Source organism: Magnolia sinica, chromosome 2 (assembly GCF_029962835.1).
Source record: "Magnolia sinica isolate HGM2019 chromosome 2, MsV1, whole genome shotgun sequence".
Taxonomy (NCBI): Eukaryota; Viridiplantae; Streptophyta; class Magnoliopsida; order Magnoliales; family Magnoliaceae; genus Magnolia; species Magnolia sinica.
The window spans coordinates 101,775,009-101,798,841 of record NC_080574.1 but is presented as its reverse complement, the minus strand read 5'-3'; the positions used below and the strand labels follow the sequence as shown (position 1 = coordinate 101,798,841).

The 23,833-nt window shown below is 35.3% G+C and overlaps 1 long non-coding RNA gene across 1 annotated transcript; it reads right to left on the bottom strand.

The window, feature by feature from the left end:
- Positions 1–18,661: 18,661 nt before the first annotated feature.
- On the bottom strand, positions 18,662–23,086 carry LOC131229774 (uncharacterized). The gene is made up of 4 exons (XR_009163584.1): positions 21,548–23,086; positions 19,801–19,832; positions 19,618–19,716; positions 18,662–19,460 (listed from the first exon to the last, which is right to left on the bottom strand). It is a non-coding gene; the product is annotated as an uncharacterized LOC131229774 (long non-coding RNA).
- Between the last annotated feature and the right edge of the window lie 747 nt (positions 23,087–23,833).

Genomic DNA, 23,833 nt, shown 5'->3' with positions numbered 1-23,833 from the left:
ATCACTAAGAATAGACCTAATCATTTGAATGGTTTTTTTTTTTTTTTTTTCTGTTAGCTTGTTAGTACACCCACTGTCACACTTCACTGTTAGCCACCCCCAGTAGGGATCGATACCAAGACCTCAGTGTTGAAATGAGGTATCTTTCACTCAGTCTGCCACTTGAGCTATGGATCAGGGTGTTAATCATTTGAATGGTTAGTAAAACCAAATAGTGCCCTATAATATCATATGCTTGGGGCTCTTTTGTGTAACCCAAACCCTTCATATGGTTGTTTTATGTGACACAAACCGCTGATGTGCTTGAGCCATTTCAAGTAATCCCAACTATTCATATGCTTGTGGCTGTTTTATGTGACCCATAACCTTCATATGACTTGGGCATTTTTGGTATCTAAACCCTTCATGTAATTGAGGCATTGTCAATGATTCCAACCAATTAATACTCTTCATATGGTTCATGTTTAATACTTAGGCCTTTGTTCACCAATGCTACACTTGGTACAATTGAGTCTGTTTTGAGTTATCTAAACCCTTAATTTGGTTAGACCCAACCAATTTGATATATGAAAGCCTCTATTCGCCAATCCAATCACTTAATGTTTTATATTCCTTGTTGGGTTAAACAATCAAAAATGCTAGGCGAGGAGGAATCTTGTCATATAATTGTGCTCATTTTCCACAATCCAAATTAGTCATATGATTTACTGATATTCAATGATTGATGTTAGTAAGAAGAGTTTGTTTTCGGTAATGTAAACCATTCATATGATTTGATCCATTTCTATTGTTTGAAATTTTTAATATGTAAGGGCCATTTCAATTGACCTAATCCATTCATGTCGTTGGCTTGGATTGAGTGACCAAAAACCCTTAATATGATTGGGGCCGTTTCTAATGATGCAAATGCTTCAAATGATTAAGGTTGTTTTAAGTAATAAGAACCAATAAGATGCTAATATATACGTTCAAGAATCAGATTTGTTGTGCATGGTGATCCAAACCCTTCATATAATTTGGGCCATTTTACTCATCCAAACCCTCTAGTATTATTGAGGTCAATATTAGTGGTCCAAATTAATTGATATTATAAGGCTCATATTTTGCAATCCAAACAAATGTTTTATAGCCCATGTTGGTTGGATTGATATGCCATTAATGTCAACCATGAATATGCTAAGGCCCATGTTTAGTGATCCAAATGGTTGGTGTGACACAACCCTTGGTGGATTGATAATTGTGTTTCATTCATTTGAGACAGAGTGCATGAGTCATGCACAATGGGCCCATTTTCAATTATCCAAAGTGTAAACATCTCTTGTTTTTTAATTTTACTAATAGAAATTGTTCTTATGTTTGCGTCATTCACGCAACTTGCTTCAAATGATTCAAACAATTTATAGGAATGGTCCCATTATCGTCAACCAAGCCTTTTATATGGTGGAGGCCTATCATTTCAAAAGCTTGGGTCATTTGAAGTGATCCAATTAGACCAACCTTTTGAAATGCATGGGCTGTTTGGAGTAATCCAAATCGTTCATATTGCTAGCTCTTTTTTAAGTGATCTAAACCCTTTATATAATTTGGGCCATTTTATTTATCCACACAATTTGTATTATTGGGGCTGTTTTCAGTGATCCAAATCAATTGGTATGGCCCATGTTTCAACAATCCAAATAGTCAATGTGACATAACACTTAGTGGATCTAAACTTGCGTTTTTCACCTATTTGAGACAACGGAGTGCATGAGTCATGCACAATTGACCCATTTTCAAATATCCAATCTGTTAATATCTCTTGTTCTAATTTTATTGGTAGAAGCTACTCTTATGGTTGGGTCCCTTTATAGTGACACAAAGCGTTTATCACTTAACCCTTGTTGGACCTATAATTGTGTTTTCATATGTATGAGACAATTGATTTCATGAGTCGTGCACACTGGACCCATTTTCAATTATCCAAAAAATTAATATATCTTGTTTCAATTTTATTAGTAGAAACCATTCTTATGGTTGGGTCCATTTGCAGTGACCCAAATCGTTAACACTCAATGCACTTCTAATGATGCGAGCGATTTATAGCAATGGTCCCATTTTCGTTAACCAAACCATTTATCCGATGACCTATCTTTTTAAAATGCTTGGGCCATTTGAAGTGATCTAATTGGACTAACTTTTTGAATGCTTGGGTTGTTTAGAGTTATCCAAATCATTTGTATTACTGGCTCTTTTTAGGTGATTCAAATCCTTATATATAATTTGGGCCATTTTATTGATCCACATCCTTCGTATTATTAAGGTTGTTTTTACTGATCCAAATCAATTAACATGCTAAGGCCAATGTTTTCAATAATCCAAGCAAGTTTATCCAACCCCTTCGCACAATTTAGGCATTTAAAAAAAGGGGCCGTTTTAGTGATACAAATCCTTTTGTATTATTGAGGCCAATTTTAGTGATCCAAACTAATTGATATGCCAAGACTCATATACAAAAATCAAAGTAAATGGTTTATAAAGATTTCAATAATGTAGCCATGAGTATGCGAAGGCTTATTTTTAATGATTTAAATAGTTGACGTGATACAACCCTTAGTGGATCTGTAATTATGTTTTCACCCGTTTGTAACAATGGATTGCATAAGTCATGCACAATTGGCCCATTTTCAATTATCCAAACCAATAATATCTCATGTTCTGGTTTTACTAATGGAAAACGTTCTTATAGTTGGGTCCCTTTATAGTGACCCAAGATGTTAATTACTCAGCTTGCTTCTAGTGATGCGTAATATTAATTGGAATGGTCCCATTTTCAATCACCAAACCATTTATTGGATGGGCCTACCTTTCGAAATGCTTGGTCTACCTTTTGAAATGCTTGGGTTGTTTGGAGTGATCTAAAATGTTCATAATTATTAGCTCTCATTAAGTGATCCAAACCTTTTGAAATGCTTGGGTTGTTTGGAGTGATCCAAAATGTTCATATTATTAGCTCTTATTAAGTGATCCAAACCTTTTGAAATGTTTGGGTTGTCTAGAGATCTCCAAACCTTTTGAAATGGGACTATTTATTGGAATGGTCCCATTTTCAATCACCAAACCATTTATTGGATGGGCCTACGTTTCGAAATGCTTGGTCCATTTGAACGGATTCAATTGGTCTACCTTTTGAAATGCTTGGGTTGTTTGGAGTGATCCAAAATGTTCATATTATTAGCTCTTATTAAGTGATCCAAACCTTTTGAAATGTTTGGGTTATCTAGGGATCTCTAAAACATTCATATTATTAGCTCTTATTAAATGATCCAAACCCTATATATGGTTTGGGCCATTTTACTGATCCACATCGTTTTGCAATTATTGAGGTCGTTTTCAGTGATCCAAACTAATTTGTATGCTAAGGCCAATACTTCCACAATCCAAGCAAATTGATCCAAACCCCTGGATTGTGCAATTTCCTTTTTCTCTTTCTTCGAATGAATAAAAAATCCCATGAGATTTGGGGTTTCAGAAGGACCAGAACCCTCTTTCTTCAAAAATGCTGTCGGAAACTGCGAAATTTCAGGGATTTTGGGGTTCCGGACGTACCGGAAACCTCGTTCTTCGAAAATGGCTTTGGCCGATCTCTCTGAGAGAGAAATCCGATCCCTCTTTAATAGAGAGTTAGCATGTATGTGGTTTATCCACGCCCGTCCGGTCGTTTTTAAATGGTAGATCCGATACTCTTTGACAGGGATTTTTAGCCCATCGTGAATGCATCTGGTGGTTTATCCACGCCGTTCATCCATTTTTCCAGCTCATTTAAAGGGTTGAGCCCAAAACTGAAGCATATCAAAACCTCAAATGTACCATATCATAGGAAACAATGGGATTTCCACCGTTAAAACCTTTATAGGGCCCACAATGATGTTTATTTGTCATCTAACTGTTCATAAGATCACAATAACATGGATGAAGGGAAAACACTTCATCCAAAACTTCTATCGCCCTCAGGAATTTTTCAATGGTGGACGTTCAATTCACACTGTTTTCCGTGTGTGGTCCATTTGAGCTTTGGATATGCTTTATTTTTAGTCTCAAGCCCTAAAATTATATTGTAAAATGGATGGAAGGAGTGGATAAAATATATAAATCATGGTAGACTCCATAGAGTTTACTCAGTACACGAGTTACACCGGACACGGATTTGATGCAGTACGCGAGTTACACCGGACGCAGATTTGATGCGGAAGCCTTTTGCAGGATTTCCGCACTGGAAACCTATCTGGGCTCAACTTGATGTTTGTAAGAAATCCATATCATCCATCCGTTTTATGAGATCATTTTATTTTATTAGATCAAAAGTGAGTAGGATCCAAGACTAAGTGGTCCGTACTAAAGGAAAATGTGGTTAGGGAAATTCCTCCCGTTGAAACCTCCCTGGGTCGACATTGATGTTTACATGCTATCCATACTGTTCATAAAGTCATTCCTACTGGGATGAACTGAAAACATAAATATTAGTATTATTCAAAACTTCTGTGGCCCCACGAATATTTCAACTGTGGATTTTCAATCCTAATGTTTTCGGCCCACTTGAGTATTGGATTCGGCTCGTTTTTAGCATCACGTCCTAAAATGAACTCACAAAATAGATGGAAGGAGTGGATTTCTCACAAACATCACAGTGGGCCCCACCTAGGTTCCCAACGAGGAGCTTCATGCAAAAGGCTTTGGCAGCAAATGCGCCGGTTAAGGCGTGGGCGTGGATCCATCAAGGTGGATGGGGCTTTGATTGTGGGGCTCACAGTGATATAAGTGTCTTAAATCTACACCATCCAGCAATTTTGAAAGATCATTTTAAGCTATGATCCCAAAAATGAAGCAAATCCAAATCTTACGTGGGCCATACTACAGGAAACATTAGTGATTGAATCCCTACCATTAAAAACTTTACAGGGCCACCAAAATGTTTATTTGTCATCTAAACTGTTGATAAGGTCACAAAGATCTAGATGAAGAGACCAGAAAAAATACAAGATCGATATAAAACTTTTGTGGTCCACGTGAAGTTTTTAATGGTCAATTACCATTGTTTCATGTATTATGGTTCACCTAGGATTTGGATCTACTTCATATTTTGAATCATTGCATAAAATGAGCTTCCAATAGGTATGGACGGTGTGGCTGTAGCCACATACATCATAGTGGCCCCCCACAATCAGCGATCCCGCCCACCTCGGTGGAATGATTCGACAAGGATTTCGTACTGACAACGTCAGTAGTGAGGTGGCTAATGTCACTGCTCTATGGGCCCCGCACGATATGTGTGTGTTTTATCCAAGCCATCCATCTATTTTTCCAGATCATTATAGAGGATGAGCCTAAAAACATTGCATAGCTTAGGACCCTATACAAAGGAAATTTATTATGTGCAACTTTTTTTGAGATGTTATGATTTAAAAGTGCGTATTAAGGTCTTTTTTAACAATCCATGAAGTTTCATTGAAAAATTCAACCATTTTCTCAATGTTTCCACATGTTTCCCAAAAAGTGTGATAAATTATGCAATACAAACGATATATCCCGTGCGATAACCGATACGTATCTGTATCCCAAGGGTGCGATACATAGCATGATACCGATATTTCGAACACTAGCTAAGGCTCATATTACAATCTAAGCAAATATTTGATAGCTTATATTGGTTGGATTGATATACCACTAATGTTAACCATGAATATGTTGGGTCTCGTGTTTAGTGATTCAAATAGTTGATATGACACAATCCTTGGTGAATCTATAATTTTTTTTTTCATCCATTTGATATAGTTGAGTGCATGAGTCATGCATAATGAGCCCATTTTCAATTATCCATTCCATTATTATCTCTTGTTCCCATTTTATTTTTAGAAAACGTTCTTATGGTTCGGTCCCTTTTATAGTGACTCAAATTGTTAATCACTCGGCCCTTGGTGGATATTTAATTGTGTTTTGAGACAAGTGAGTGTATGAGTCATGTTCAATTATCCAAACCATTAATATCACTAGTTCATGTTTTATTGTTAGAAATTGTTCTTTTGGTTGGCTCCCTTTGCAGTGACCCAAATCATTATTCATTCAGCTCAGTTTTAGTGATGCGAATAATTTGTAGGAATGGTCTCACTTTTGATAGTAAAACCATTTATAGGATGGGCTTTCCTTATGAAATGCTTGGGCCATTTGAAGTGATCCAGTTGGGCTAAGTTTTGAAATGCTTGGGTTGTTTGGAGTGAACCAAATCGTTCATAGTATTGGCTCTTTTTAAGTAATCCAAACCATTTATATAAGCTCTTTTTAAGTATTCCAAACCCTTTATATAATTTTGGCCTTGAGACTATTTTCAATGATTTAAATAAATTGATATGCTAAGGGCTTGTTTGGGAGCGTGGATTTAGAACCCCCTGGATTTGAAATCCTCCCATTGTGTTTGGAACCTTGGATTTAGAATCCCCTATAATCCAAAAGTATATATGCATAGTATATTTACAGGGGTTTGAATTTGATTACTAAATAACGTTAATATCTCTAATTAGTGTATGTATGTAATGTTTGACACAATGGCTGCAATAAGCCCATTGAAACTTGAAATATATACTTTACTCAAAAATGATGAATTTTTAAAATCTCGGATGGGCCACTGGATCACCATTGATTTATATGGACATTGTTTGGATGGCGCAGATTATCCTATTAAAGTAATTATAGTGATGCAGTTGATAATTTCATTGTTTTGGGATATCATCAGTGGGCCATTTGCCCAATAGATCAATAGCCTAGTGACACACATGTTACACATGCTGCAATTCTTAAAAGGATTTTAGATAAAATCCAAGCTTCCACCTTAGATTTCAAACACCCCACCACCCCCCCCCCCCTAGTTGCTTTATCATGCCAAACATATTAAGAATTTAAGATCTCCTCAAAGCCTCTCATATCCATGGTGTCAAACGAACCCTAAGGCTCATGTTTCATCAATCCAAGTAGAGTAAGGTGTACCATTGCAGTAACAGTGGGCATAACAGTGCCCACCATTACCGATGTGGTTATGGGCCATATTGGCTGTTATAACCCCATAATGACCGATACACCCCCTGTAACGATCAGAAATTTTTATATTCTAGAAAAAAAATCCAAAAACAATATGCATTAAATCCAAAAATTTCTAAATATTCCAAATATGCATTTATTTATAATTTTGAACGTGTTTATGGTGGTGTAATGGTCCACTCTTTGGTGAGAAAGCTAAATCAGGTGGTTTGATGAATTTATGAACCTAACAGCCTAGAATTGACCGCAAAACTCATAGATTTGATTTTCTAACCATTTAATACAAATGATAGACATAGTAGAAAGAATTTAATATCAAAATATCTCACATGTGTAGGTGTTTGCTAGTTTTTAAAAATTGACCGAAAATAATTGAAAGAAAAAAAAGAAAAAGAAAATTAGTTGCATAATCTATAAAATGCATATTCATTTGTTCTAATTTAAATAATGTATCATATTCAACCATAACAACAAAGATTAAAAAAAAGGTATAAATACCTATTTTTAAAGATTTTTCGAAAAAGGCCAATAGAGCTTCCATTCAACAAAATCCTTGAAATAACTTATTTTTTGATTCTCAAATTCGAGCTAAGAGTGGTCGAAATTTGTAGTAGAATAGTTTGGAAAGAATTTAGAAGAGAAAAGTGCCAAAAAATGAGATAAATTGCAACTTAAAATGACAAAAAACTTGCATTTATGACTATTACGTTATGAGGCAGTAACAATTGTTATGGGGTGTAACGGCCATTAAAGCCCCCCGTAATGGCTGATCAACCCCAAAAATTGGGGGGCCACTATTTCGACCGTTGTATCATGTAAAGGGAGGTAGGTTTAGTACTTAGCTGGAGAAATGTCGAAAGAATTTCTCGTAAGTATATAGTTGTTTAAATCTTCTTTTGAAGTTTGGTTGTTACCATTATAGCTAATGTTCACAACCCCAAGTGGTCGCGATGTAGTAATAACTTGGTAAGACCGAGGTCGAATCCATAGGGACTAAACTTGTACGTATTCTGAAAATTACTAGAACTAGAACTAGAAAAAGATCTAAATTGAAATCTGAATAATTGAGAGTAATGGTGAATAATGTTGATTAGAACTTATGAATTTAAGGTGGGAACTAGGGTGCCAAGGATCCACATGTAGCTATTAAGATGCTACCTTACTTAATTAAAATAATTGTTATGGGGTGTAACGGCCATTACAGCCCCCCATAATGGCTGATCAACACCAAAAATTGGGGGGCCACTGTTTCGACCACTATATAACGTAAAGGGAGGTACGTTTAGTACTTAGCTGGAGAAATGTTGAAAGAATTTCTCGTAAGTATATAGTTGTTTAAATCCTCTTTTGAAGTTTGGTTGTTACAATTACAGCTAATGTTCACAACCCCAAATGGTCGCGATATAGTAATAACTCGGTAAGACCGAGGTCGAATCCATAGGGACTAAACTTGTACGTATTCTAAAAAATACTAGAACTAGAAAAAGATCTAAATTGAAATCTGAATAATTGAGAGTAATGGTGAATAATGTTGATTAAAACTTATGAATTTAAAGGTGGGAACTAGGGTGCCAAGGATCCACTTGTTGTAGCTATCAAGATACTACCTTACTTGATTCAAGGAACACATTGGAATTGGAGTCCTATCCTATCCTATCCAATTGGAAGATAAAGCAATTTAAATCAAATCTGAACTTTTCATTGACCTTATTCTCAATGGAGGAGAATTGTAATGATTGGAAGAAGGATTCCATCACCTTACCATACTTAAGAGACGATGGTGAATAATGGGATTTACCATCTCACTATCTCAAAATATCCAAAGCTATCACAGCACCTATTGTAATTTGAGTCACAATAAATCATAAAAAACTGAAAATATTCCCTTAATATCAAACTAGAAATCAATGAAGTTCAATAAGAACAAGAATCAAAGAAAAATAAACATCCAAATATGCTACAAGCTTCACCTCTTAGCCCTGGCTAAGAGGTTTAGCCAACTATAGACATGATTGAAACCAAATCTCTTAAACAAAGCATGAAAAATAAACTAGGGAAGAAGAAAAACTCTTTGGCGGCTACTCCACCCTTGAGTATGCTCCTTGAGACCTTTCCAAACCCTAGAAGATGCTTTGGAGCATCTTAAGGAGTCCGGTTTATAGTTGTAGAACTCCAACTTTCGCACTAAGTTGGAAAAATCTAGAAACCGCCTCAAATTTAAGCACTCTATATAATTTTTCAAAATAGACTTGGAGTTTAAACCGCCTCAAATTTACGTCCCAAAATAGACTTGGAGTTTCAGAATATGCTTTTTCAAGACAATTTCAAGAATACGTTTGTTTTTAGAACAATTTCTGGATTCCTTTTCTTCACTTCAAATCTTTGATTCTCTTCATTCCCTAAATCTTTGGCATGTGAATTCTTCATTAATGACTTCCAAATCTTTAAATCTTCATTTAGTAATCTTTTGAGCATAAATCTTCCTTTTGACATCAATTTCACCTTAACCTCTCGAAATCACCTTGCACATGAAAACATGCATAATTAAATTGATTAAGCACTATCATGTTTATAAAAATAAGGTATAAATAGGGGAAAATATGCAACATTTCACACTCAACAGCTGATACTTAATCGATTTCATACACCTTGAAGTAAAGTGATCTAAACCCTTAACATAATTTGGATTGTTTTAGTAATCGAGACCCTTCATATTAAGTGAACTATACACTTTACATAGTTTAGGTTGTTTCAATTATCCAAACACTTTATATTATTGAGGGCATTTCAAATCCTCTTTTGAAGTTTGGCTTTTACCATTACGTATCATTACCTAATCGATTTGGTACACCTTAAAGTAGAGTGATCACCCTTTACATAATTTGGACCGTTTTAGTAATCGAAACCCTTCATATTAAGTGAACTAAACGCTTTACATAGTTTAGGTTGTTTCAATGATCCAAACACTTTATATTATTGAGGCCATTTTCAATGATCCAAATCAATCAATATGCCAAGTCCCTTGAGTAGAGAATGGTTTGATGATTATAATGTGAAGAAGAGAGGAGAAATTGAGAGAAAAGGAGGAGGAGGAGAGTTTGGGAAAGATGTTGTGTTAGGCTATCTTGCCCTAACACACAATAATTTATTATAATAGAGCATATAGTACATCGCAGGAGAGGAGGAAAGTGTACAAATGCACTTACACCAAAAACGGCCACTACACTATTCACTAGCATTCCCTATACCTTGTTCAACAATTCAAGCAAATGTTTTTGAGACCTTGTTGGATGCCATATGAATAAAAGAAAGAGAAATCATTATGAGTGGATGAATCTGGTCATAGAATACTTTAATCTTTTGTAGTTGCATGTGGCTTGTTTTGGATGCCATATGCACAAAAGAAAGAGAGAAATCATTACGAGTGAATGAATTTGCCAATCTTTTGTAGTTGCACGTGGTTTGTTTTGGTATTTATGTAACTATTAATTTGTTAGCCGCTTGAGAGTTGTGATTTTTCTTTTGTTTACAAGACTTGTTGTATGGTCATCCATGCTAGGACTCTTTATTGTAATCCAAACCTTTTCTTATGACTGGCCTTGTATTCAACAATCTATCTTGTTGATATAATTGGGCTTATGACTAGCCTTGTATTCAACAATCTATCTTGTTGATATAATTGGGCTGATTTTCGATGATCCAAACCATTTATTTAATTGGGTGGTTATTCAATGTTCCAAGGCTGGTCCTATGTTTAGTGATCCAAACCCTTCACATGGATCCGGCCCTTTCCATCTATCAAACCAATTAATAATCGAATGTTGATGTTTAGCAATCTAATATTTTTGACATTTTACAACCCTTGGTGGGTGTCATATGTACCAAAAATTGTTAAGGGTAGAGTTTAACCATATCATATTTTGGCCTTTCATGATCAAATGTGTTTAGGAATAATTGACTATCAATTTGTTAGTTGCTTACTGTAGAATTGTAATTTTTTTAAATTATTATTATTATTTTTTTCTATTTGGATGACTCGGTGCATGGAACATTCACAGTTGCCTCATTTTCAGTGATCAAAACCTTTCATATGATTGACATTGTATTTAGTAATCCAACTTGTGTGATTGAGTGAATTTTCATGATCTTAATGGTTCGTACAATTAGGCTCTTACTTACTGGTTTAACCTTTCATATGGTTGGGCCCATGATCAATGATCCATACTAGGCTCTTTTGTGATGATCCTAACCTTCTTTTTTTTTTTTTTAATGACCTGCCATGTATTCAACGATCATCCTGTTGATATAATTGGTCTGATTTTTGGTGATCCAACCATTTATTTAATTTGGCCGCTATTTGATGTTCCAAACCATTCATAAGATTGGGCTTATGTTTAGTTATCCAAACCCTTCATATGGTTCCAGCTGTTTACATTGATCTATTCGAAGGCCGATGTTTAACAATCCAATATGTTGATGCTTTACAATCCTTAGTGGATGCCACATGTTGGGCTTATGTTTAGTGATCCAAACTCTTCATATGGTTTTGGTTGTTTCCGTTGATCCAAATTAATATTCGAAGGCCGATGTTTAACAATCCAATATGTTGATGCTTTACAATCCTTAGTGGATGCCACGTGCTCCAAATTTGTTTGAGTGGATTCTCTAGCTGTAGCATATTTCGAGTTTTCACGGTCTAACATGATCTTTTTAGGTATCATCGATTACCAATTCGTTAGTTGCTTACTATAGAGTTGGGAATTTTCATATTTGGTTCACTTAGTATATGGATCATCTAAAGTTGGCTTGTTTAAGTGATCTAAACCCTTTTGTATAATTGGGTTGTTTTAGTGATCCAAACCCTTTGTATTGTTGCGGCCATTTTTTGTGATCCTAATCAATTTCATATGTCGAGGCCCATGTCTAACATTCTTAGCAAGTGTGTCACAACTCTTGTTAGATGCCACATGTAAAACTTTTTTTTAAAAAAAAATCATTACGAGAGTAGAAGGATGGCCATACAGTACTTTGATTGGGCTAGGCAAGTGATTTTCAATGACTAAAACCATTCATATAGTTGGGCTCTTATTCAATGTTCCAAACCAATCATATAATTGTCATCCAAACTCTTCTTATAGTTTAGGACATTTCATAGGGCATTCATTGTTCATTGTGATGGATGTTTTTAAATGGAGGCTAATTTCAATGAATGAGATGCATGAAGAAATACATGAATATATCCAATATCCATGAGGTCTACCAAAAATTCCGATAGGTGATACAATATGTACAATGATGGTGCCTTTTAATTGTTCATTGTGATGAATGTTCTAAATGAAGGCTAATTTCAATGAACAAGATGTATAAAGAGATACATGAATATATCCATGAGGTCTACTAAAAATTCCAATAGGTGATATAGTATGTACAATGAGCCTTTTAATTGTTAATGGGGAAAAACCCTTTAACTACAAATCTAACTTCAAGACACAATTTATCATCAAAGAATTATCTTGGATAACCTTTATGCTAGATGACCTAAGATGGTGATTATGAGCCTTTACCATGGAATAGGGATTCGTCAAAATTTATGTGAGATATTAAATGAGGTGGTGGGGATTTACCAATGAAAGGTTGTAAAATCAAAGAAACTATAGGAGAAATACTCATTTACCACATCTATTATTTTTCATGTGGTCATACATAGATCCACCAAGGGTGACGATGTTCGCTCGACTTGTGGAAAGAAAGAGGGTGTTGAGAGCCAAAAATTTTCAAGTAAGATCCCTTATCCTTCCTAACATATGTATAATATGTATGGGAGATGTGAAGTCAATTGATCACATCTTCATTCACTGCATGTTTGCTTGAAAGGTGTGAGACTACTTTCTCAATGCTCTCCATACAAGCTTAGGTGAAGCCAAATTCTGTTGTGGACCTTCTATGGTCTTGGCATGTAGGAGGGGTGGGAAAAGTGGGGAAAGCTTTGTGGATATTGCTTTTTATTTTTTATTTTTATTTTTTATAGGAGATGTTTTCAGAATAGGAGCATCTTGTCGTCGTTAGGGAAATTATATGTAATGTTTGGGTTGGGCTTTTTATGCAAAGGCAGTTACTCTTGCAAATCTCTCATCTGTTTTTCAATTGTAGAGGTAGGTTGTTTTCTTTTGAGTATTTTATGTGCTTTTAATAAAGTTCTCTCTAAAAAAAAAAAAAAAAAAAAAGAATGCAAATTGAAATGAGTCATAGCTAAATTCTTTTGTTGGTTTTAAGTTTTATTTAGGCAAAAAATACAAAGTGAAAAACAAGGACATAAAAAAAGAAGAAAAGTTAAAAAAGTGAGAACCTAAACAAAAGATGGTTCTTTAGCAAGATTTCCAAGTCGATGAAAATTAAATAATGCCCAATAAATTTTGTTGGAATGACTTTTATCAATCAATGAAACTCCATATACAGATTAACTTCTTGATCTCTAAAAAATAGATTATTTGAGAATTCCACTTATGAATGGTATTTTTGTTCGAGGCAAACTAATCTTCATGTTATAAGGGTCTTTCATGTTTTAGGATACTCTTGATCTTAGTAAGGTTTGACAATTTACACATATAGCTAATTACACTGGAAGTACACAATACACAATTTCACTAAATGTCAAATATTATTCACTTCCAGGATAGTCAAATCCATACTCAAGGATGAGCCTACCCAAATCGTTTTTTCTCCTTTTACTTAGATATAAGGATTTAAAAGATGTGAGGTTTCACTTCCCAAAATCCATCACAAGTTTGGGAGAACGGTTTTGGTTTGCTCCCCATAGACACAAGTGAGATTCTCCTCCACATGGATTACCTGTCACGAGTTTGGGTGAACCCCTTTGGTCATGGGTTTGCTCCCCACAAACAAGAGTCAGATTCCCCTCCCCATGGATTACCCGTCACGAGTTTGGGCGAATGATTTTGGTCATGGGTTTGCTCCCCACCGACACGAGTTCGATTCCCCACCTTGTGGATTACCCATCATGAGTTTGGGAGAAGGGCTTTTGTCGTGGGTTTTCTCCCCACAGACACGAGTTCGATTTCCCACCCCGTGGATTACCAGACACGAGTTTGGGCGAACGACTTTGGTTGTAGGTTTGCTCCCCACAAACACGAGTTCGGTTCCCCTCCTTGTGGATTACCCATCACGAGTTTGGGCGAACGGCTTTGGTTGCAGGTTTGCTCCCTAAAAACACGAGTTTGATTCCCCTCCTTGTGGATTACCCATCACGAGTTTGGGCGAATGACTTTGGTTGTGGGTATGCTCCCCACAAACACAAGTTTGATTCCCCTCCTCGTGGATTACCCGTCACGAGTTTGGGCGAATAACTTTGGTTGTGGGTTTGCTCCCCATAGACACAAGTTCGATTCCCCTCCCCGTGGATTACCTGTTACAAGTTGGGTGAACGGCTTTTGTTATGGGTTTGCTCTCCACAGACGCGAGTTCGTTTCCCCACCCCATGGATTACTCGTCACGCGTTTGGGGCGAAAGACTTTGGTCTTGGGTTTGCTCCCCACAGACAAGAGTTCGATTCCCCTTCCTGTGGATTACCCGATGCACGTGGTTGGCAAGTGTTTGCGTGCATCCGCATGGAATTGTGTCTCCTTAAAGGGGCAGGGACACCCTATTGTTATATTAAAATTTAAAAATAAAAAATAAAAAAAAATTCCCAAATTTACAAGTAAGGTGTTTGTCATCATTACTATAGCAAAATTAGAAGGGCAAGAAGAAAAGAAGAGAGAAAAGAAGAAATGGAGAAAAAATGAGAAAGGATGAGCTTGCTCACCGTAATATGGGGCAGGGGTATTTCCCCATGTCGTTACTGTTATGGTTTTTTGCTATAGTATGAAGTGAGCATTTTGGATCTTCCACCATTGCAAAGTGCAATCGAATAAAAAGAAAAAGGTCGTCAAAAAATGAAGTGAAAAGAATGATAAAAAGTGCATTAGTATTAAAAAACCCCTTACGTATATTAGGGATTTTTTTATAACCCTCACATTTGGATACTCATGAAATTTAACCCTCAATTTCATTGTCTATCCTCATTAATGAAAGGGTTGGGGTAAAGTCCCATGAGTGTGCACAAGGCTTCATTTGTATTGGACTATCTTCATTAGGGAAAATCACACACCACTTTACACAAGGGTTGTTTAGCCATGGAATCAAAGGAATAACCATTTATCCTTAATTAAGATTAAGACAAATAAGAATGTTTAGACTCTTACCCGAAGATGAAGCTAGGCTCGGATAAGGACACTACTTGGATTAGGAAGTTACTCATAACAAAATGTTTTAATAGCTGAAAATATTGGGGCATCATTTAAAATAGATAGATTTTAGTTACTCATAACAAAATGTTTTAATAGCTGAAAATATTGGGGCATCATTTAAAATAGATAGATTTTAGTTACTCATAACAAAATGTTTTAATAGCTGAAAATATTGGGGCATCATTTAAAATAGATAGATTTTATGCATCATCTACAAAAGGATTTTGCGCTAGAATTAAACACTGGAGAAATTTGAACAATTAAAATTGATAAGAAGAATACCAAAAGCCGATCTACTTGGAAATAAAATCAATACATCAAAGCCTTTTATCCTTATATTCCAATCTAAAATTCTATTGTCGAAGTGGCTAGGGGATAAACATTAGAATTCAAGTAAGAGGATTGTGGTATCTATCAATAGTGGATTAAATGTTAAACTCTTGAATTCTATGGGCAAATATAGATCAAATTAGTTAAAACCTCGCTAGTAGTAGCATAAGCATAAACATTCAAAGTCCACATATGGGTAGATGATGTTACCTTATATAAAAATTGGGCAAATCTAGATCAAATTAGTTAAAACCTTGCTAGTAGCATAAGCATAAACATGCGAAGTCCACATATGGGTAGATGATGTTACCTTATATAAAAATTGGGCAAATCTAGATCAAATTAGTTAAAACCTTGCTAGTAGCATAAGCATAAACATTCAAAGTCCACATATGGGTAGATGATGTTACCTTATATAAAAATTGCTTACTCCAAGAATTGCCCTAGAATGTCAAAACAAAGAAGAAATGCTAAATGCCCAAAATTTGAAAAGAATTCATTAGATTTATCTTAAAAAGAAAGAAAGGAAAAAAACACAAAGTTTAAATAGAAAAAAAATAATAATAAAAAGAGATGAAGAAAATGATAAAGGGGATTAGAATACTGTTTAAAGAAAATCAATAATATGGGTCAATTGTTAATCATCCCAACTGTTTATATAATTAAACCTCTTGTATGATTGGTTGGGCCTTTTTTAGTGATATAAACCATACTATGACTGACCGGTCAGTTAATAATCGAAGCTTGATGGCTAGTAATCTAATTTGTTAACATCTTATGGCCCTTGGTGGATGCCATATGCACCAAAATTTGTTAGGGGTGGAGTCTAACTAGCATAGTGTGGCCTCGAATGTCATATGTTTTGGAATAATTGACTATAAATTTGTCAAGTTGCTTACTTTAGAATTGTTACTTTTCCTACTTGGATGACTTGGTTCATGGGTCATCCACAGTTGCCTTGTTTAGCGATTTTTTTTCATGGTTGAATGTGGTCTTTTAGAATTGTTACTTTTCCTATTTGGATGACTTGGTTCATGGGTTATCCACAGTTGCCTTGTTTAGCGATTTTTTTTCATGGTTGAATCTGGTCTTTTAGGATTGTTGACTATGTAGTAATCCAAATCTTTGTTTAATTTAGCCAATTTGATCCCTTACATTCTAATATAAACTCCTTTAGGTATTTCTTTTCTTAATTATCAATTTGTTAATCGCTTATCATTGAGTTGTGATTTTTCTTCGGAGTCTTAGTGCATCATCGGTCATCCATATTGTGTCATTTCAAAGTGATTCATACTTTTTAATTATGATTGGCCCCATATTCACTAATACAACCTATTGATATAATTGGGTTTGATTTTAAGTGATCCAAACCATTAATGTGGTTCGGTCCTTATCCGATTTTCTAAAGCACTCATATTTTGTGATTATCTTTAGTGATCCAAATGCTTCAAATAGTCATCCATATTGTGTCCTTTCGAAGTGATTCATACTTTTTAATTATGATTGGCCCTATATTCACTGATCCAACCTATTGATATAGTCGGGTTGATTTTAAGCGATCCAAACCATTATGTGATTCGCCCTTATCCGATGTTCCAAAGCACTCATATGTTGGGATTATCTTTAGTGATCCAAATGCTTCAAATAGTTCAGGCTATTTTCATTGATCTAAACCAATCCATACTCGAAAAATGATGTTTTAGCAAATCAATAGGTTTAGTGATTTTTTTTTTTCATGGTTTTATTTGGCCAATTTTCCATTATTCCAACTCTTCATAGAATTTGGTCTTTGGATTATTGTGCCATTCATCCACAATGGGCCATTTTCAATGATCCAAGCCATCAATATCTCACATTACAGTTTTAGTGGTACAAATGATTTATATGATTCGGTCCCCTTAGTTATCCAAATCATTAATCATTCAGCTTGTTTCATGTGATATAATTGGTCCCATTTTCCTAACTGTACCATTTATACAATTTTCTCTTGTTAGAGACTTTGGTTGAGGGTCGACTATACTTAGTCCATTTTCCGTTACAATGATGCAAACTGTTCACATGATTTGGCCCATTATAGAGATCCAAATTTTTTATATTCTTGTTTTAAGGGATTGACAGCTTGATATTCTTGGGACATTTCATTGGATCTGAACTCTACATATGATTGGCCTGATTGTACATATGACTGGGCTTATTCGGTGATGTGGATGCTCCATGTGATTTGGCCCATTTCTAGTGATCCTTTCTGTTTTTTCTATTTCATCATTTATTTCCTTTACTCCAAAGGCTAAATGTGTTCTAATGCTTTATCAACTTCAGGCTTCCTAATTTTGTTTGAAGCGAGTTTGTAATTATTATCACTGTTTGAAAACTGCTTCTGCTAGATATTTTTGGACTGCCATAGTTTAGATGCTGTTTTAGCACAATAAGTCATTATTTTACACCCTTTTCTATAAAGCGGATGATCCAGGCATGTCATTAATTTCTTGTATTGGACAGTCCTGGATTTTGGTGCTTGGGAATGATTGTGGGGTCATCTTGCATCCTGTGCTCCCTCAACGTTGCTGACAACAAATAGTCTGTATTAGAAATCCATATTTGGACTCATTTTAGAATTCCATATTTGTATAAAGGATGTGAAATCATTTACTGCTTACCAGTGGATATTTGTTACTGGTGGCGTATTTTAGAATCTGATGTTCTGATGATGTTAAACATAGGATAATGTGGTTTTTCTTGTTTATAAATATTGAATTTAAGCTTAACTCTGCTATTGCTGCTGGAGCTCTTTTGGTTGGAAATTGGAACCTTGTCCTCCATAAAAGTGATACAAGTAGAACTTGGAAGTAGACATTAAATATGCCTTCAAATTAGAATTTTTATTTCTGGAGATCCGAAGAGGGGTTTTCATAATCGAAGTGGTAGAAGATGGATTGGCATTTCGAGAATCAGCTCTATTTCTCAAGGTCTTAGTGCTGCCCGATCTGTTTTGCGAGGAGGGAGTTGATGGGAGTGTTTTGGCAGAAGAGGAAGAACCTGAAGAAGATTTTGGTGAAGGTATAGAACTGGGAGTCACAGTGGGTGTAGCACCAGAAACAAGTATCTTGCAAAGTGCAACACACTTCTGGTTGCTTCCACTTCCTGTAACAGTCAAATTTAACCAAAAGTTACACAAGAACTAGTAGAATAAATAACCAAGCATCCACATTCAATGTATGGGTAGGTCCTTAATGATGAATAAACTCGCCTGATTTAAAAACAAATCAACCTAGTGGGCGACTCAGTTCAAGTCATGCCAAGCCATATCGACTCGACAAGTCATCCTGAGTCTAAACTAAGTCAAGCTAGTTATCGAGTTTTATGGTGACTCAGGTTGATTTTTGGCCAATTCAAGATGACTTGACCTAGTTTCAAGTCAAGTCACTGAGTTTAGAACTATGATCCAGTCTAGATGAACAGGTGACCCAGCCCATTTCTTCAAAAAAAATGTTGTACAAAAGTGTCTCAATATGGATTCAAGAGAACTTCATTTACTAAAACATTAAGCAGATGTCAACATCGGTCTTCATTCTTAGTTCTTTCCAGACGAAATGCAAAAAAATCTTACCTGAAGCCTTTGCAGTATTATTTTTCATTTTGATACACTCGGAAGAAGCCAAAGTTTTCTTAGTTGGTGCTGCTGTTGAGGGGAGGGTTCACCCTCGGTAAAATCTTTGGTGGCTTTAAAGAAGAGTTCCAATCTCCACTTCTAGCGGCACCCTTCACTCAATCAATAAATTAACCAGTTTCAGTTTAACCAAATGCCAAAACTTAGAGAGCAACTTGCACCCTTCACTCAATCAATAAATTAACCAGTTTCAGTTTAACCAAATGCCAAAACTTAGAGAGCAACTTGTACTTGGATAAAAATTCTTACTGCTCATGGATGAACAAGAACCTTCTTTGAGTTTTCTAGCACTTGCTTACTAAGACCATGACCCTTGGAAGAGCTCAAAGGTTTGCTGACGGGCTTCATCTGAAATTTCAGAATGTACAATTTACCACATGCTCTAAGATGAAACATACAGCAGGGACGGATTGCAGCCATGAATTAACTTACCCTATTTTGAGAAGAATGCTCCACCTGAGACACTGTAAAACATAAGACTCAGAATACTTTCCAATATGTACCAATACTTACAACTAAAATGAAGGAAGAATGGTGCCTATGGCAAATAGTTCCCACTAGATAAAATTTAACAGTATGAAAACATGATTTTAAACAACAGTTTTTGTATATAGTAAAAACTAAAATAAAAATGAAACCACGACACTTGGATCCTTCAAAAAAAGTCGAGTACCTGAGTCACATATGAGGTTGAATTTTGATCAGAGTTCCTTGGGGAGCCCAGGTCTCTTGGCTAAAGGTAGGCTGGTTGGTGATAGTTGGGGGATGCTTCTAGCTAGATTCTCTGGCTGTTTGGGGTTGGCTGACTCTAAAAAAGCTTAGGCCGAGGCATTACTTGAAATGGTTAAGATTGTGGTGGCTAACAACTTCCTACTACTGTCGAAGGGGACTACCCAAGGCGGATTGCTGGTATGATCGAAGTTAGAGATAGTTGTAGGGTTGTGTAATCTTTTCTATGCATGTCCTGAGAGAAGCCAACGAAGAGGCCAACTTGCTGGCTAAATCGGAAGTGGACAAGACAGAACTCCTTACTGAGTTTATAAGGGAAAATTAGCCCTGCTTTCTGGTGGGATGTGAACAAGGTATATTAATGGTAACTGTACATGATACAGGCCATAATGGCTGTTATGGCTGGTTTGAAATAAATAAATTGTCGAAGGGAGTCACCCAAGGAGGATTGCTGGTATGATAGAAGTTAGAGATAGTTGTAGGGTTGTGTAATCTTTTCTATGCATGTCCTGAGAGAAGCCAATGAAGAGGCCAACTTGCTGGCTAAATCGGAAGTGGACAAGACAGAACTCCTTACTGAGTTTATAAGGGAAAATTAGCCCTGCTTCTGGTGGGATGTGAACAACGTATATTAATGGTAACCGTACATGATACAGGCCATAATGGCTGTTATGGCTGATTTGAAGTAAATAAATTGTATTGAACCCATAACACCCGTTATAGAGCTGTTCCAGTCGTGAAGTGCCATTGTGCTTTATTTCGTCCATTGTGCTTTATATGCCAGTGTTTTCCCCTTGTGTTCTAATTATATTTCCTTTTTCTCTTTGAACAAAATGGTTATCCTATTCCTTTAAGAAAGGGATAAAGGATCTCCTTCCACAAGACTCAAGTTCATATCTACCATGGTTTTTGAACTTCAGATCCATGAGCTATTTAAGCAAAGGGATACTGCAGCTGCATATAAGGCTTGATACGTGGGCACGTACACATGGAGCAGATTAATCCAAACTAAACTGGCTAAGTTGTGGAACCTATTGTCATTAAGTTTCGGCATAAAAATCAGGTTTGTTGAACAGTCATAACCTCTAATTCATAGACATTGTATTTTGAAATAAGATCATCGGACGGTTTTCATCCATCACACTTGCAGAGTATCAAAGTTTTTCTCCTTAGCAAATATAGCAAACTGTACCACCTGGACTGAAAACCCAACTTGTGAAACTGTTAAGGAAACAATTTTTAGATGATTATGCTTAGCAGTTGTAGCCAGTTCTTGCATAACCATATCCTGAGAATTTATATTCAAAGGATCCACAATACCCAATCCCATGGAGATCAAGTAACACAAATCAACATTAAACAAAAGCTCACATTTCAGTTACACAATGCTGAAACTCACCACCAAAAAAAGAGGAGCAGAAACGAAGAAGAAGAAAGAGAAGAGACTCACAACCAGTACATGGTATATCCACTTCCCCTTGTTGAGCTTTGCTGCTAGAAGACTCACAACCAGCACATGGTATATCCACAATGGAGGCTCGTATAACACTGCATAACGTAGAAGATGACTCAGCTGATTTCCTAAGATCTTCTTAATTCCAGGTAATGCATGTGTCGAGGACTTGAATGTTTTACTCACAGCTTCCAATTCATCGGGATCAAGATAACATGAAAGACATTAAAAATGACTGTGATGTGAAATTTGTAAGGAATGTCGAAATGGGAAAGTCAACTTTTTTTCTTTTTTCTTTTTTTTTTTTTATAATTTTTATATTGGGGAAGTTAACTTACTAAAGTAAAAAAATGTAGATTTTCACTTGTGAAGAAGGCATTATACCAAGCTAAACTTTTCCGCAAATTACACTTGCCAGCTCTTCTTATTCTGCTTGGTTCTGATGGTGCCAACACAGGAGCCTCTTCCATTTCCTTGCTCGAGTTTGGTATGTTGTCCCTTTCTAGAGCATTTTCAACCTCAACACCTCCAATGCGACCATTACTATTACAATTTTCTGAAAGCCTTGTCAATTTATTTCCAAGTGGGAAATTGCTTTAGGTAATTCTAGAAAGTAGCAAGAACCATGCCAAAGAAAGGTCAAAAAGATTTGTTATATATAAACATAATCGACACTTCTTTTATAGATCAACTACAACCAATTTTTGATACAATTTCTTCACGGCAAAATCTTAAGATGGAGAGTTGGTTCGCGTTGCTTGATGGGGTTCTGTAATAGTATGATTTTAATGCTGGAAAGGTAAATTGTAGTTCCCCATTTGCATGCAAGAGATGCAGCGTCATCACTAATTTCCTCTTCTTCTTCTTCTTTTTTTGGCTTTTTTTTTTTTTCACTTTGAATGACGTTGTAACTTTGGTTTTCCCTCAGTTCTTCATAGTCAACCTTCTAGTAACATTGTTCGTGGCCACTCAAATGCACATGGAAACTCCATTATTTCTATTTTGGTTAACTTGCTTGTTTGGCATAATATCTGATACAAATTGAGAATGCAGCTTATAGGAGTTTGTTCAAACAGTAGTGTAGGAGAATTCAAGAAATGCCTCAAACTTCTTGCTTTTCATGGACAACTCAATACCAGTATCCACTTGAAAGCTCATTCGAGATATGACATACTAAATTTCGATACTATTTGGCTTGTCAGCTTTTAACATCAAGACTTTAAGCAACACTGGTTAGTTTTCTACAACTATTCTTATAACTCTTTTTTTCACTCATTTTTTTTTTTCCAATGTCTCTCTCTCTCTCTCACACTCTTTCCTTTTTCTTTTTCGCACTCCTTTTTTTCACTCTTTTTTTCCCCCCTCCTCAGTACTTCATAGTCAACCTTTTGGTAACATTATTCGTGGCCACTCAAATGCACATGGCAACTCCATTATTTCTATTTTGGTTAACTTGCTTGTTTGACATAATATCTGATACAAATTGAGAATGCAGTTTATAGTAGTTTGTTCAAACAACTAGTGTAGGAGAATTCAAGAAATGCAGACTTATTTATGTATTTATTCCACTCCCTCTTTCTTTCCTTTCTTTCTCCACTATTCTTTTTTTTTTTACTGAATCTCTCTTTCTTTCTTTCTTTTTTCACTCTCTTTTTTACCCACTCTCCCCTTTTCTTTCCACACTCTTTTTATTTATGGAGACTTATTTATGTATTTATTTATATATTTCTTTAAATGTATTTATTATGTATATATTTATTTGTGTTTATTTATTTACATGTAGTTACTTATATATTTTTTTATTTATATGTATTTGCTCTTGTATTTGTTAATGTACTTATGTATTTTTTATATTTATATATTTCTTTATTTATGTATTTACTGATATTTATATATATTTGTATAAGCTTATATATTTATATGTATTTGTTTATGTATTCATTTGTTTGTATATATTTATGTACTCATTTATGTATTTATTTATTGATTTATATGTATTTGGTAATTTATTTTATTTATTTATTTATATTACTTGTGTTTTTTGTATTTATTTTTATTTATTTATTTAAATGCATATAATTATTGTTATCTATGTTTATTTATAATTAATCTGCATTTATTTATGTATTTGTTTATTTATATTTATATGTATTGGCTTATTTATTTATTCACTTATGTATTGGTATGTATTATTTGTATGCATGTATTTATGTGCATTTATTTATATATGGATTTATTTAGGTATTTATGTATTTTTTTTGTATTTATTTAAATGTATGTAAT